Here is a 16,723-nt window from a genome sequence, read left to right on the forward strand (position 1 = left end):
CCTGGTGGAAGTAGTAGTGCTGGCTTCCTACCCACACACACCCATCACTGTGAAGATGGCTACTTACCTGTGAGTTTGGTAGAGGAGGTACAATGGCTGCCACATGGTTCTGTGTGGGGAAGTGCTCGATCTTGCTGAACTGTGGGTCGGGGGTCTGGTGGATGTTGTAGTGCTGGCCTCCCACCCACAAACACCCCCCCCTATTAAGATGGCTATCTACATGTAAGTTTGGGTGGTGGAATGTAACGGCTGCCACATGCATCATGGTGTGGTGAGTTGTGGTGCTGGCTTCCCACCCACAAACACCCCCCCTATTAAGATGTTTACGGACCAGTACATTTGGTTGGTAAGATGCAATGGCTGCCACATGCTTCTGGGTGGTGTGGGGTGGTAGGGGTGGGGTGGAGTGCTCCATCTTTCTGAGCTCTGGGACAGGGGGCTTGGTAGGAGATTTAGGGGTGGCTTGCCACCTACTCACACCCCTCCCTGTTAAGATGGCTACCTACCTGTAACTTTGGTTGATGATATATAATGGCTGCCACATGCTTCTGGGTGGGGGAGTGCTCCATCTTGCTGAGCTGTGGGACAGGGTGCCGCTCGCAGCCGTGAACTATGGGCTATTACCTGCTGTGCAAGCTGGAAGAATCCGAACTCTGCTGCTGACCTGTTGTAATTTGTGCAGGCTGAACCGGGATAGTGCGGGACTGCGAGGACCAGAGGGCGGAGCGTCTTTCACATGACGCATCTGGTGCCTCTTGCCGCCCACGCCTCCCTGTAATCACCGCCCCCCAACACTTCAAAACAGCTCATGCCCCCGTTTCGCGGGCGCCGCTCGCAGCCGTGAACTCTGGGCTATTACCTGCTGTGCAAGCTGGAAGAATCCGAACTCTACTGCTGACCTGTTGTAATTTGTGCAGGCTGAACTGGGATAGTGCAGAACTGCGAGGACCAGAGGGCAGAGTGTCCCGTCACACGACGCAGCTGGTGCCTCTTCCCGCCCACCGCCTCCTCCGATAGATTTACACCCATTAGGGCGTCATGGGGGACGCGCTCGGGCGCGCGCCAAGAGAAGCCCGGACCAAGGGCGGGCCCGTTGAAGCCCGTTCAAGACCGTACTAGACCGGACCGGGCCCCCCCTCTTTACCCTATGTAAGCAGGTTTGTACGTACACTGTTACCCATTATTTCGTCAACACTCTCCCTTCATCTGTGGATTCCAAATTTTGTATAACAATAGGTCCACACGAGAAAGTAGGAGTAAGGCTGTTGCGGGAGGGTTACAGTTAACAGGTACCTTAGATAACTTTATAATCAGGGTCAATTCCGTTATAGATCAGGGTATTAGCTTAATGGAACGCAGAGTATCCCAGGACTTAGCTCTAGCTAAAAGGTCATCAATGGGTCACTTTGCTACCGCTCGTACCCCAGAGTAAACACCCTAGAGATCCAAGCCGGTGTGCATAGGATATCTAGTCAGTTAGATATTCAACATACACATACACAGTCCTTAGCTGTCCCACAATATTCCCTGGAATCAGTGATTACCCAAGAAATAATTTTGGCTGGTTCCCAGGAAGACACGAATACTAGGCAACTGCGGGCCAGATGGGAGGGTGCCATATCGAAACGTAAACGAGCCAATACAATCGCCCCAGGAGGTAGAAAAGCCAAGGTAGCTAAAGGCCAAGGCGATACTGATGCATCTAGCAAGCAGGGGGAGGAGCTTGAGCAAGCCACACGGATTGGCCCGGACCAATCGCAGCTAGATGTACAACTTGAGGTGCCAGATTTTAGAATTATAGAAGACCCTGCATGTATGATTGTTAATTTTAACGAGGACGCGGACAGTCAATTTTTTAAAAAAATGGGGAACTTTTTTAAAACTATTCTTTCACCCCTGGAAATCAGACTGTCGCGCATTGAAAAGCAGCTCTCTGAGCTGGATAAACTCACTAGAAGCAGAACATCCCAAGGGCAAAAACCCCACTATGTAATAAATCTATGGGTAAGGGACCTGAAGGACAAGTCACCAATAAGCCCCCGCCTTTAGTGCAAAAAAGCAACCTAAATCCCCCAACGGTACCAGAGAAGAAACCTTCAGAAAGACCTCCTGGTATAAATCACCCTCAAAGACGGGAATCGATCACGCCTATTGCACCCTCCACGAACCCCAGTAAGAACCTGGCAGGGTGGTTTTCTGAGGGCAGATTTGCTCTAAATCTGCCTCCAGAAGCCAGCCCGTTTGTGGTTGTTTTGACCGGGGTCCCAGAATTGGATGGACCCAGTGAGGAACTATCCTGGTCATTAAAGAATAAAGTCTCCCACTGGCTTAATATCAACCGTCCATTACCACCACATATGACAAGTAAAATCTTAATGGTCCGTAGGGTGTCTTGGGTTGGGCCTGAAAGAAAAACATGCCATGGGGACTCTGTGGTGGTCAATTTTGAGGACCCGCGCACAGTCGATTACATCTGCTCATGGAGATCTCAAAGCACTAGGGCATTTAATGAAACCAGATCGCTTTCCTATTTCTACCGACCTAGAGATCTACCTGACCAAGGAGGAAACTGGTACAGTACTAGAGGTCAGGCATGGGGAGGGTTTGAAAACAGGGGACACAAGCACATCAATACCAATAGCTGGAAAGGGGTCCCCACCACCAATAGATTTAGTTGCCTAGAAATGGTTGACTGACTGCAACTGACTAGGGAGAATAAAACTGACCCTAATGAGGGACAATGCAACTTAGATTCCACCGATGTGCATAAGTCAATAAAAGGCAGGGATGTAATGGGCGACTGTGGTGTAGATCATTCTATTATCATATGCAGTCCATCAGATAAGGGTGAAGGCACCAATGTTAATCTAATTGAGAGGAAACTTGGGACCGACCATGCACAGGGAGATGTAGGACTGGAGGCAGACCAAGCTGATGCCACACGAGATGAACTGGGGGACTTAAACAAGTGTCTAGTCTCCATTCCATGTAATAACGGTATTGCCACCACCTTTAATCTGAGAGATTCATTAATAGAAAGGACAGTACCCAGGGTAAAAATCGCCCTGCTATCCTGGAATATAGCAGGTTTGTCGAATTAAATCAAGGATCCTACATTCTTGTCATTTATAGACAATTTTAATATCATTTGTCTTCAGGAATGCTGGGAGCAGTTTGAAGTGCATATTAATGGTTTTCGCACTTTCTTTACGCCAGCAAAGCAGTCAAGCAGGGGTATACACTCAGGAGGCCTCTGCACTTTTATATCCAATACTCATAACATAATGGTTACACCACTTATCTCACGGGGTGTAACTATTACCAGATTTTTTTACTTAAACTGGAAGGCAATCAACAAGTCATTTTGATTAACCTTTATAACAACATTCCCAAGTCCGAATTTAATAAAGTTCTGGAGGAATTAGTTAATACCCCAAACTGTACACCCGAATCCGGACAGGTTGACAATTGTGTCATACTTACTGGTGATCTAAACTGCCATCTCTGTCCTCATAGTGATTCCGATATATGCGGGTTGGTAAACCTCAAGGGAGATCCGTGCACCCACTTCGAGCATACGATGAGCGGGAGCTCATTCAATAACTTACTATTCCAGTGGGACCTGGGGTTTGTAAATGAGCTTTGCAGCCCACGGGCTGCCTTATTACCCACTTTTAATGGTCGTGGACACCGGTCAGTCATTGATTTTACACTGATCTCCAATAGCTACCAAAGCAGTGTTCTCAGTTTTAATACTGAGGACATTGCAATGAGTGATCACTTCCCAAAGTACTACTTTGAACCTGGGCTCGAGTGGCTGCCACAGTAATAATGTAGCTGAAAACGTATATCGTCACAGGATAGCTTTGGCTAGTGTGAACAGCTATTACATTAAATCGAACAGGGTTGAGCCCAAGGACTTCCTAGAGAGTCTGATAAAAAGTCCGTTTACAGACTTTATGATATGTTTAACGGAAAGTGCTGATTTTCAATCGCTCATTTCCGCTTTCCAAAAGATCTCTGAGCAGATCTCCAAAAAATTAACAGGCACAGCCCGGGATGGTTCAGGTCGCAAGGCGGAGGGTTGGTTCGATGCTGAGTGCAGTAAAGCGCACTCGCTCTTAAAGAAAACACTTAAAAAAGAACCAAAAAACACCCAGGACATAAGAAGCGCCAGAGCACACTATTATTCTGTTTTAAAGAATAGGAAAAGAGTATTGAAGGAGGCAGCTTGGGAAGCACTTCATAAGGCTTGCGCCCTAAGAGATAACACTGCCTTCTGGAGAGCTGTAAATGCCCCTTTCTTCGTTGAAAGGAGTACAGATTTGATAGAGATCGCCATAGAGGAAGACACATGGGTAACCCACTTTACTGAGCTCTACAAGAAAGTTGATTTAGAGCGCCTAGGGCATTGTGAACAACGGGGTGACTTACAGGCTGACATCTCGGGCCTGTTTCCCCTAGAAATCGATTTCACTCTATCGGAAGTGGAGCTAGCAATTTCAGAAAGTTCTATTGGTAAAGCGGCTGGACCAGATGGTGTCCCCATAGATATTTATAAGTCTAACACAAAATTATGGACACCCCTCCTAACCAATGTACTTAATAGCTGTAACAAAAAGGGTTTCCCATTGACCTGGCAGGAAGCAATAGTAGTACCAATATTCAAAAAAGGAGATCGAAATGATCCGAAGTGCTATAGGCCCATTTCACTACTAGATTCTTTGATGAAAATTGCTGGGAGAATAATATTAAATAGACTACAACTATGGACAGATGAAACAGGAGTTCTTTCCAAGTTCCAGTATGGTTTTAAAGCAGGTCTGGGTACGGTTGAGCAAGTTTTAAATTTGGCTCTAATTATGTGCAAATATACAGCTCAAAAAGAGGTAATTTATTTATGACTTTCGTCGACCTAAATTCGGCATTCGACTGTTTAAGCCATGATATTCTGTGGGACACCTTATTACCTCTAGGCATTGAACTTAATATTCTTAATTTTATTGAAGAATTGTACAGAGGGGCAGGGGCAAAGGTGCGCTTTGGGAAGAAGGGAAAATGTACATCTAAATTCCCTATAATGAAAGGTGTCCGCCAGGGTTGCATTCTTGCACCCTTTTTAGTTAATGTGTACATCAACAGTGTGGCGGAACATTTAATGTGCCATAATCTGGATTTTCCCCAAACTGAAGGAGCCCCAGTCCGTATTCTATTGTACACAGACGATGCGGTTATAATGGCAAGGACCCACGTGGGCCTCCAGAAAGCATTAATCATCTTTTCAGATTTTATGGGATCTCGGGGTTTAAAGATTAACATTGGGAAAACCTATACCATGTGCTGCTCGTCAAAATCAAACATCCATTGTAATACCTTTTTAGAACAGTCAAAGATAGAACTAAGCAGTACTTTTTCTTACTTGGGGATTATTTTTAATAAAAAAGGTACTTGGACAACAGCCGCCACCACAAGAAAGTTAGCATTTTCCCGTGCGATTGGGGCGGTAAAACATTTTGCTAATAAGCTGGGGGGACGGCCGGTTTGGATTTTGCTAGATATTTATAGAGCAAAATGCGTGTCAACTGCTATATAAGGGAAAATGCTTTCCTGCGTTATATTCTAGCGGTCCCCGAATCAACATCCACCTATGTTTGCCATAAGGAGCTTGACTTGGTTTATATCTCTGATTTAATAAAACTAAGCCCTGTCTTGATATGGCACAAAGTGTGGACTTCTATAGAAACTCAGTTTAACAGGTAAATAATCCAGGATTGCCTCAAACTACAGGGGGTACAAAAAATAGCCTGGTTCTTCTATGTAAAGGGATTTCTAACAGATATAGGGTATCCTGCGTTTTGTGATACTCCGTCTACACTGACCTCCATTAACAGAAAAGCATTGAAAGAGCTTTACCTTACTTTTCTGGAGGACAAACGTTGGCGGATGGAGGAGAAGAAGGTCTCTGTCATCCAGAACCTACTAATCCTACAAGAACCTGGCATGCAAGGCGATCTAACCTCTGTCAGGAGTTGTTACAGCAGGATGTTGTTATCAAGGTTAAGGACAGGTCGCTTTTATAGGCTGCTTACTTTTCCAGAAACAAATAATTGGTCGAGAAATCTTGTCCTGTGTCCATGTGATGACACTCCTGAGCAATCTTTGATACATTGCATTTTATTTTGCAAGGTTTACTTACATTGCAGAAAAAGATATCTGTTCCCATTATTAAAGAACTGGGGTCTGAGACAGTGCAGACCTGCTCTTTTGAAAATTCAAATGCTACAAGATGAAATGACAATGTACCTGGTATCCATGTTTCTAAAGAGTATTGTTAGGTGTAGATCCACCATGCAATGACTTTTTTAACTGAATCGTATCTGCTACTGTAAAAATGGCTTAAAACTTATTTATGTATTCTACTGTGCTTTTATGATTCCATTTTTGTAATCGAATAAAGCTATCTTTGACTTGACTTGACTTGCTGAGCTGTGGGACAGGGGGCCTGGTAGAAGTTGTAGTGCTGGCTTACTACCCACACACACAAATCACTGTGAAGATGGAAACCTACCTGTGAGTTTGGTTGAGGAGGTACAATGGCTGCCACTTGGTTCTGGGTGGGGGAGTGCTCCATCATGCTGAGCTGTGGACAGGGGCCTGGTGGGAGTGTCGTAAATATTTAATTTACCGTCTTAATTTCTATGCAGGTAAGTACTTAATCAATAATAACTCAATCGGAAAGAAAAAAACAGAGTCTGTGGTGTTAGAGTTCTTAGGGGTTTTATTCCTCAAAAAGGAATCGTTCCGGAACTGGATATCATGTTCCTGCAACCACAAGGGGTTCAGGAAGGGATAGAGCAATATTTTATTGACAATACATAGCTTATATACTTAAATCATGTCATAGAAACCAATATAGTAGGCGTAACAGCTGAGAGAAGACAAGATAACAGCATCCACGTGGTAAGGATACGTAATTAGAAGGCGTGAACTAGGCGTGAACATAGAGGTGTGTGCTAGAAACGTCACAGATAGGTGTCACAAAGGGGTGGCACAAAGCAGAATGTTGCAATGTCAGCAGAAAACTGGAGCTTGGATGCGCGCGCAGCTGCATGACGTGTGATTGACGTGGAAACTGGAGGGTGCAGGGGACTTGACATTTTCACTGACGGAAAGAGACAGAAGTCTGGCATGTCAGATCAACTCGTACTTCTATCATATCTGATATCTGATGTTTGGGAACCATATTATCTGAACGGAAAAGGTCTCTGGGGCAGGAGCTATTCTATACTGACTGTGAGTGCGTGTATAAGCGCCTAAGTGTCTGCATGAGAAGCGTGGGGGCATTGGCCTTCCATGGTAACAGAGCTATGAATTACTTGCATGGAGACAGTAGGCCGGGCCCTTTGCATCTGCAGCTGGGGGAATGTTTACTTAAACTGGTAGGCAGGAATGTATTTTCGAGGAGCGGAACAGATAATTCGAAGGTTGTAGTCAATCTTGGCAGGCAGCAGGCTGAGCTAAGCGCGGTGGGCCGCGCTGGAAGTAAGTCAGAGTTCACGGGTACAGAGACAGTCTGGACTGAGGCTTTCAGAGTCAGAAGCCAGGAGAAAAAGGCTCGATGGCAGAAATTCAGGGCCTGCTTTGCCAGAGCTGAAAAACGTGTAAAGTACACTACAAAAAGACGTTGGCATGGCATACTTAGGAACGGACTATTCAACCCATTCAGGGTGGGTCTGAAAGAGGACATGTTAACGTTGGACGCAAATGTATTTGCGTCTTCATAGCTGGCACAGGAGGGAAGTTACATGCACTTAAAGCTGGTACATGGAGTCGGTGGGGTACACGCTAGGGAACACAACTTGACCATAAAATCTATATTTCCTCATTCCCTCCTGAATCGATCAGTTTGTTCTTGTAACATCATTTGCTCGTCTTTCTTCCTTTGGCGTTTTGAGAAAAAACTGGAATGCTCAATGCATGATGTGGCGCACAGTCCACAAATCGCTGGCCCACACTGTAGGCACAGGCAGCAACTGAATACTAGGACTAGGCCAATGCCTAGGAAGGATAGGATCTTCCATCCCCAAGCGGTTAACGTTGTCCAGAACCAACCGGACCAAGTCCAGGTGCCTGGATTCTGATGTATCAGATTTGCAATTTTATGAAGACGTGTAATGGCTTTGTATACAGATGGCGCGTTTTCTGGAATGAAAACACAGCAACTTGACCCGATGACCTTACACGCTCCACCTCTATCTGCCAAGATGACGTCAATAACAAGACGATTCTGAAGGACAACAACCCGCATGGCGGACTGCTCCTCTGTTAAGTTACCTAAGGCGGAGGCAGTTTCATTTACTACTGCTTCAAGTGTTCTAGTTAATCTGCGTATGAGTTTACTGTTTTGGACGGGGCCTAAGAAGAAAAAGAGCCCTTTATTGAAATCTGTGTATTGCTCCCATGCCGTTTCAGTGTAGTCGACAATCGGGAGATCTCTTCGGAGTCTATTCTTTACTAGATTTGTATTTCTGTGATAATCAGGAGGGGCTAGAAAAACAGGTGGCAGAAGGAATGCAATGTAACAGGTACCATCCCAATCTGGAGGTAAGCGTATGTATGCGGTATGACCACAAACAAAGTAGGAATGACGGGTAGCTCTAAAAGAAGACTTGCCTTGATCTCTGAATTCGACCACAGTAGTACATTTACTATGACCTAAGTGTACTGAACCTTTCTTACTGACACATATTTCACCAGTGACTGGTAATACTGACATAGCAGGGAGAACTGGTGCAGCTTCGGATTCTACAGTAAGAATCATAAGGTTAATTGTATAATTACCTAATCCATATACTTCATTTTCTAGATCAGTTCCTATTCTAATGGGAAGTCCCTTCTTGTCAGGGTAACAGACGTTAAGCAGAACTAAGTTCAAGTTTCCCCAAACCCAGCTCCCTTTGTAAACAGCAATATCAGGATCTAAGAAATTAATTATTCTAAACCATGCTCCACAGGAGCCATTGTGAGTGAATGGGTACGGAAAGAGGGGCAGAGCTCCCTTGTATTTCTGGTAGGGAGGGAGTCGGCCACATATCCAGCAGTTTGTAGCATTATTAGTCTGATGGGAGTGATGTAACATACTAATGAATGTGTTGTTGCGCAGCGCAAGTCGGTAAGAAAGTTCATGTGGAGGTAACTCGCTAAAAGAATGTTCAGCAGAAACATTGTAAGCAGATCGTTCACGCTTGAAAATAGGGTAATAGATAGGAAGCAGTATACTTGCAACAATAATCAGAAGACTTAGGAAAAACATAATTAATAATGTCACTATACAGTGACTGCGGAGTGATTTGCAATATGTACGTTTCTTGAGTTGTCTCTCTCTCTCTCTCTATCTCGATCTAGGGGATACATGTCAGAAACTATTTAACCGATTCACCTAGGGGAGGACTTAAACAATTAAACTGTCTGACTTGCTAGATCGGAGTTTGAGTTTATACTCTTCTTGGGGAGTTTTCTCTCGTTCGGAAACTTTAAAGTCACTAGGCTCAATACAGTCTTTGGGAGGGGTGGACGAGTCTGGGTCTGGTTTCAGTTCGTTGCATTGTTTAATATGGCTCGTGTGTATCCACCCCTTTCTGCCCTCCACTTTCACTGCGGTCCTCGTAGTAAGAAGGACGGTCTTCGGTGCTTTCCAGCGGGGCTCCAGCGGACTTTTCCTGTCAAAGTTCCTAATTAAGACCAGGTCCCCAGGACGGACATCATGCGGCTTTACATCAGTGTTGTCAGGGAAAGCTGCGGCAACCTGTGAACGACATGATTGGAGTGCAGACATCAAGGAGGCAAGGTAATCTGTCAACATGTTACAATCAACATCAGTAATTTTCTTAGGAATGGGCGTCCCCCACATATTCGGTGGTCTGCCAAAAACCCCTTCATACGGGGATAGTCCTGATCTCGAGTGGGCGACCATCCTCATATAGAACAATGCCACTGGCAGGGCGACTATCCAGTCGACCCCTTTCTCTTGACATATTTTAGCAAGGCGGGTCTTTAGTGTCTGATTATGCCTTTCTACAAGGCCTGCGGCTTCGGGATGTCGGACACAATGGAATTTCCACTGATATCCTAGCAGCAAGGAAACCTGTTTCATTAATTCGGATGAGAATGGCTGTCCGTTATCTGAGTACACGACACGAGGCAAGCCGTACCGTGGGAAGAATTCTCGAACCAGCTGCTTGGCAGTGGTCGGAGCAGTGTAGTCTGGGACTGGATATGCTTCGGTCCAACGGGAAAGTGCACAAACAATTACGAGGACATATTTGAATCCTCGACAACGGTCCATCTGGATATAATCCATCTGGAGGACTTCAAAAGGGTGATCGGGAGGATGAAATCCACCTTGCTCTACGGGGACACTTTTTCCTGGATTGAACTGACAACAGATCATGCAAGTACGCACTTTCTGTTTTGCTGCTGCTCGTAAGTGTTTATTGTGCCAGAGATTTTGTAAACTGTCTAACATCGCTTTCTCTCCTAGATGTGCTGGACTATGTGCTGTATTTATCATGACTTGAACCATGGAGTCGGGGAGAAACCATGTAGATTTTCCCTTCATCATCCAACCTTGATCTGTCTGGATCCCTCCTAGTTCAGTCCATTTCTTTATTTCATCTGAGGTAGCATGTGTCTGAATATCAATTACATCTAGTGCGGGATCCCTGACTGTCATACAATGTGTCGGTACTATTGTCTTTGTCACATCAGTTGTCTGGGTGTGAGTCAGTGCTGTATGTTTTGCTGTCTGGTCCGCCAGGTCATTACCCTGGGAAACAGAATCTGTAACTTTAGTATGTGCTTTACACTTCATGACGGATATGCCTGAAGGCAGATGTATTGCTTCTAACAGTGCTTGAATGAGGGGACCATGTTGGATCTTGGCACCATGAGAGGTCAAAAAACCTCGTTCTTGCCATAACATTCCGAAGTCGTGTACAACTCCGAACGCATAACGGGAGTCAGTGTATATGTTAACATTTCTGTTCTTGGCTAGTATACAGGCTCGGGTCAGAGCAATAAGCTCTGCCGCTTGAGCGGACAGTGTGTCAATACGATATGTTTCTTTAACTTCAGTTTCAGTGGTCACTGCATACGCGGCCACTAATTCTCCTGTACTTGTTCTCATACATGAACCATCCACATAAAGTGTCAGGTCTGGATTTGTCAGTGGAACATCTGTTAAGTCTCGTCGAGGCTTTGTTACTGCATTAATGATCTCTATACAATCATGCGGAGCTGGATCTGTCATAATGGAAGGTAACAATGTTGCGGGGTTCAGAATGCTGCAGCGTCTGATTTCTATGTGTGGTTGGAATAGCGTTAATTCATAACCTGTCAGTCGTGCTATAGTCAGGTGCTGAGTCTGGGTTCTGTTTAAAAGAACCTCTACAGAATGTGGAACTTGTACTCTTAATTGATGTCCTAAAACAATTGAGTCGCTCTGTCTGATTGCTAAAGCTGTTGCTGCTACGGACTTCAAGCACGCAGGGAGTGCCTGGGCTACTGAATCCAATGTACTTGAAAAATAAGCGCAAGGCTTATGTGAACCTGCTTGATCTTGGGTGAGGACAGACAATGCTGTGCCATCACGTTCTGTAACGAAAAGTGTAAAAGGTTTGCTGTAACATGGTGTCGCTAAAACTGGTGCTTGGCATAAAGCTTTCTTTAATTCTTCAAAGGCTTGTGTGTGTTCCTGAGTCCAAGGGAGGACAGTCAAAGTTGCTGCCTCCTGTGATGTCAACTGAATGAGTGGTTTAGCTAGAAATGCATATTGAGGAATCCATTGTCTGCAGTACGAGGTGAGGCCTATAAAGGCCCGCACTTCCTTTTGTGTCTGGGGTCGTGGCATATTTACAATTAACTGAATGCGATCGGGAGTGAGCTGTCTCCCCACTTTGGACAGCAAGTGACCCAAGTACACAACTTGCTGAACACAGAATTGTAGCTTCGAAGGAGACACCTTGTGTCCCTTGTCGGCCAGAAAATGTAAAACTGTCAGTGATGCTTGTTCACATTCGGGCTCACTTCGTGCGGTGATCAGCAGATCATCGACGTATTGCAGTAAAGCGGTGTTAACTGGCATTTGAATACAATCTAGTTGTCTTTTCAGTGCTTGACTATAGATGCTGGGGCTTTCTGTGAATCCTTGAGGTGCGCGTGAAAATTTGAAACTTCGTCCATTTAAACTGAATCCGAAGAGGTATTGGCTCTCTGGATCAATCGGTACACTAAAGAAGGCGTTCTTGAGATCTATTACAGTGAAGAACGTTGCTTCAGAATCAATAGCAGTCAATAGGGAAGAGATATCGGGAACCACAGGGTACTGTGGAACAATGCATTTATTCAATTCTCTTAAATCAATCACCAGCCGATATACTGGCGGTGCATTGGGATCAGTACGTTTAAGAATCGGAATGATAGGAGAATTACAGATATTGGAGTCGGTCTCTACGACTACTCCTTGGGCAATGAGCTCTTCAATGATTTTCAGTAAAGCCACTACAGCATCGGGTGGTAACTTGTATTGTCTGATTCGTGGTAACACAACACCTGATTTCAGTGTAACACGGTATGGTGTGATATGCATACAACCTACATCGGTTGGGCCTTTTGCCCACAAGTGATCTGGTACATTTTTCAATCTGACATCAAACTCTCGTAATACATAATGACCCTTGAAATCCCGTAGAAAGAGTCTAACTCCCTCCGGGGAACAACATATCACTGCTCCTAGAGCCTTCAATGTTTTGATACCTAACAGATTTTCTGGACATGATTTCGTAAGTAACAAGTCTGTAACACGTGATAACGGACCCACAGCCAGGGGGACAGGTTCTGATACCTCATTTACAATGGGCTGTCCTGAAAAACCAAGGGAAACATTCTGTGAGCCTGAGAGGGGTGCCCCTGGGACTTCGTCATGGCTTATTGTGGTGCGGCTTGCCCCTGTGTCAATTAAAAACTTTCTGTCTTTTCCCAATACTTGACTGTGTACATAAGGACCTTCTTGATCTACAGGAATTTCAATAAGAGGCAAGCCCAATTCCCTCTCTAGGCTGTTTCATGCGTATCGTTGGTAATCGGGGTAAGCGGATTGGGCATACTGGTACATCTGTTGGGAAACTTGTTGAGTCGCGGCAATGGGCTGTGGCTGTGATACCGCTACTGTCTGTGCTGTATGAGATGAAGCATGCATAGGCTGCGCATTCTGCATGGGCTGTACGTTCTGTGAGGTCTGTTGCTGGGCCTGATCTTGTCTTGGTGGATGTGGTCTTTCCTTAGTTTTACCTGTTGCTATGTTATGTTTCAGAACTGGACATTCATGTACGTAGTGACCTGGCTGCTTACAGTAGTTGCATGTCCCTTTAACGGGAGCTGCGGTGTGACCTGTCTGGGTCGTACCCTTTCTCTGACTGTCGGCTGGAACTGATTGGGCTACTAACATTTTCATCTTCGTGTCTTTCATACGTTTTTGTTCATGATCTTGTTCTTCTCTAATTCTGTTCTGATGGTATTGTAACATTTGCAACATCTGTGATGGCGTATTTGCTTGCCATGTACTCTCAACCTTGTATACACGGTTTTTAACTGTTAACAGGGAATTCTCGACTAACTTTGATACAAAAAGATGGGGGTACGACTCGCTACTTGGTTTAAGACCACTATTAATAATGAAACATTTCTCGAATCTTGAATAGAAGTCACTAGTATCTTCATCTGGTTTCTGTTTACAGGCCGAAATTGCGTCCCAATCTTCCTTTCTAGTTGTCAGTAATCTTGGCAGAACCTGTACTATCAAACCTGGTAATGCTTTAGTTTTCTCCCCAAGGCCTACCCCTGGGACACGTTTGTTCTCTTCGTCTTCTATTTCTGCCCATACAATCTTTTTCTCTCCCACCTCCCATTCCTTTTCCTTCAGTTTCTCGTAGATGCCCGTGGGCAGCAGTACCTTCAACATTTTCATGATATCTTCATATGTGTAATCCCCCATCAGTAACATGTCTTTAAGTTCTCTGTGGAAACCTGCAGGGTCTTTATCATGACAGGGTACTAGTTTCTTCATTTCTAACAATTCTAACTTAGTCAGAGGCGTGTGTACATACACACGTTTCAAGGTATGATCGTCACCCATTACTGGATGTACTTCTCGTAAGGGGTTCTGACTTTCAAGACCATGCAGACGTTCTATATGATACATTTTCCTTTCTGGGGGCGGAGCGGGAACATATTCGGAGCTTACGAAAGTGTTATATCTATGTCGCTGTTCTAGAATTATTTGTATTAACTTGGTACTTAGACCTCTCCATCTATCCGTGAGTAGTGCTTCTAATGTATCGTGTAAGGGACCTGGATCAGAATGTTTGTTTCTGTATAACGTGAGAAGGTGCTGCATCATGTATACACCTGCTAATTTCTGCTCGTCTGGGGAAAGGTTCAGGAATGTCTGCACTACGGTGTCATCATTGTACATGTCTGGATTGTCAGCCCATAATATTGCTGACCGGGCTAGTTCTTGTTCATCCATAGAATTGAGTACATGGTACCCTATTCGGTCTCGAAGCCTTTTATCAGTCTCTTGGAACTGATGTTCAAGAGAATTCGGTTTTGTTAAGGCAGAGAGAAAAACTCTCTTGCTTTCTGGACGAATGCCTTTCCTAAGGTAAGTTCCCTTACCTACATACGCTATCGTATCTGTAGTCTTTTCTGATTCTTCGGGTTCTTCTTCCTCCTCGGAGGAAGCTTTTTCTTTTTCTTTTTCGTGTATTTCTATCACTGCTTTTCTTATTTTCTTGTACATACTGGCTATGCAAGTCCCCTTATCATGCTTTCCATCGGATATATTTTGACCCCACTTGTTGAGTGCATTTAATTCATCCTGTTCTGTTTCAGGCCTGTCTCGTTCTCTGATTAGGCAATTTATGAAAAAACGTAATATATATGCTTGAATGTCAACTTTCTGATGCGCCATGGCATCCTTAATACTTTCGGGGTCTTGCCCAGTCTGGACAAAGTGATATATTCTATCTAGGTGCTCTTTCATTCCTGATAATAACAATAGGTAATCTGCAGCATGTCGTAAGCGTAGTGATGCTAAAAACATCCTATCATCTTTACCGGGTACTGGATCGTATCTGCAACCTTGGAGCGGTTCTTTGAGTATGTCGAGACGGGGTGATTGGAGTATAAAAGGATTCTGCATATCCCTAAGGTGTAATCTGTGTGTTGCGGGCAGGGTCCGAAGACCCCCCATCGCACCTCCTGAGGCGGAAGCTTGGACATTATTTCTCTGTGGAGTCTGTATCTGTGCTTGACTTTGTCTTTTAGTAGGGTCAGGTAGAAGCGGTTTCGGTAGATCAACTTTAGGTACGGGAAGTGGTGGAGGTGGAGGAATAGTGGGCTGTCGAACGGGGAAACCTGGTTGCAGTTGTGGCGGGTTGCCACCTCCGTCACCGTCAGTAGGCGGGACGCGGACAGGCAGATTAGTGTAAGCGGGTGCTACATCCTCTAGATAGGAATTCAGGAATATGTCTTTAGTGGCCCTGTGAGTTACTTTAGTTGGAACCAATGGTGGTGGCAGATTTTTCGGTATTTCTGAAGTGGCTTCAGGCGAACCCTCGGCCACGAGATACAGACCATTTACGAGATTGTTTCGTGCACGGTCTATTTGCTCTGATTTTACTCGGATCCCTTCAGTAACTAATTCGTTTTCTTGGGCTTTATCTGATTCTTTAAGTCTGTCTTCTCTACGGAGTGCTTTTTCAGCACGCTTACGTGATTCCTTACGCCAAAACTCTATGGCGTCTTTCTGAGATTGTCTGGCTTTCTTTTTCCATAGCGCTTCCTCTACCTTCATGATGCACTCGGCATCCCATGTTCCGGTAACAGGCCCTCTGTGTCTCTCGTCTAGATGCTTAGTATAATCGGCCCATAAATCTAGATACAATATGGCATCTAAGCCATGTTTGTGGTACATAAAATTTCCTGGAGTGTCCCTAGGGGGGATAGGAATTTCTTCCTCTAGTATCCCTTTCCTAGTTCCTGTCTGCTTTAGCTTGTTGAAGAACGGCATCTTGTTTACTTAGTACTGAATGCTCAATCCTAACTACTTAATTCTGAATACAGCTAGTTATACAAGAACACAATAATGCACATTAAAAACAGTCACACTCATACCACGACATTAATCACATGAAAAGACATCTGAGACATATATGACTACCCCTTATACCAGATGTACTGCTAAACAGCACAGATACACTGTCAGAGACAATGCAAAAACTTTAATAACTGATGTACTGCTAAACAGTACAGATACACTGTCTAAAACAGTGCAGACCGGACTTGTGTACCCAAACCCGCCTTGATACGTCCCAGCAATGGTACTCACCGGGAAGCACGGAAACTGAAGGCCTCGGAAAACTCGACTGGACTGGACCGGACTCGACTCGACTCGACACGTGGATACTTCGGAAACTGGTGGGCCTCTTGACACCTCGGACCTTGCTTCTTTCGGCTAGGCTCTGGTCGGGATCCTCCGCACTCCTCACCGCCTCGTCTGGGCGCTGATTGCAGTCTTCGTCACCTCCGTGGGCCAGAGGGAGATACAGGAAATCCTGCCGGTACGCGTAGTTTCCGTCTAACTGATGGCAGGGGACAGAGCTTG

Source organism: Lissotriton vulgaris, chromosome 8 (genome assembly GCF_964263255.1).
Source record: "Lissotriton vulgaris chromosome 8, aLisVul1.2, whole genome shotgun sequence".
NCBI lineage: Eukaryota > Metazoa > Chordata > Amphibia > Caudata > Salamandridae > Lissotriton > Lissotriton vulgaris.